This window comes from Hipposideros armiger, unplaced genomic scaffold, assembly GCF_001890085.2.
Source record: "Hipposideros armiger isolate ML-2016 unplaced genomic scaffold, ASM189008v1 scaffold_608, whole genome shotgun sequence".
Classification (NCBI taxonomy): domain Eukaryota; kingdom Metazoa; phylum Chordata; class Mammalia; order Chiroptera; family Hipposideridae; genus Hipposideros; species Hipposideros armiger.
Genome location: NW_017731958.1, coordinates 210,434 through 211,606, shown reverse-complemented (window position 1 = coordinate 211,606; position 1,173 = coordinate 210,434).

Below are 1,173 nucleotides of genomic sequence, written 5' to 3'. Positions count from 1 at the left end.
GTTAAAGACAAAGAGAGAATCTTAAAAGCAGCAAAAGAAAAGCTGTTAGTTACCTACAAGGGAGCTCTCATAAGACTGTCAGCTGATTTCTCAATAAAAACATTGCAGGCCAGTAGGGACTGGCATGACATATTCAAAGTGGTAAAAAGTAAGGGTCTACAGCTAAGATTACTCTACCCAACAAATCTATCATTTAAAATTGAAGGCTAGATAAAGAGATTCCCAGATTAAAAAAAAAAAAGCTAAAGGAGTTCATCAACACCAAACCAGTATTACAGGAAATATTTGAGGGACTTCTTTAGGAAGAAGAAGAAAAAGAAAAAAAAAAGATAGAAAGTGTGACTAATAGGATGGCAGTAACTATGAATCTATCAACAACGACTTTAAATGTAAGTGGATTAAATGTTTCCAAACAAATCCAGGGTGACTGAATGGATAAGAAAACAAGACCCTGACATATGCTGCCTATGAGAGACTCACTTCAGATAAAAAAACACACAGATTAAAAGTAAAGGGCTAGAAAAAGATAGTTTATGAAAATGGAAAACAAGCAAACAAAAAGCTGATAGCAATACTTATATACCACAAAAGATACACTTTAAAACAAAGGCTATAACAAGAGACAAAGAAAGACCCAATTATCCTACTTCTCAGTATTTATTTAAAACCCAAAACACAACTTTAAAAAGACATGTGCATCCATACATTCATTGCAGCATTATTTACATTGGGCAAGATATGGAGGCAGCCTGGGTGTCCATCAATGGATGAACGGATAAAGAAAAGGTAGTACACATATACAATGGAAAATTACTCAGCCATAAAAAAGAATGAAATCTTGTCATCTGCAACAACTTTGATGAACCTAGAGGGTATTATGCTGAGTGGAGTAAGTTAGAAAAAAATGACATATGATTTCACTTATATGTGAAATCAAAATATACAAAACAAAATATACAAAACAAAAATGAACTCATAGATACAGAGAATATTTTGATGGTTGCCAGATGGGAGGGCGGTTAAAGGGGTGAGTAAAAAAGGTGAAGAGATTCAGAAGTACAAATTGGTAGTTACATATTTGTCGTGGGGATATAAAATGTAGCATAAGGAATATAGTCAATAATATTGTAATAACAATGTATATCAGATGCACATTAGATTTATCAGGGTGAT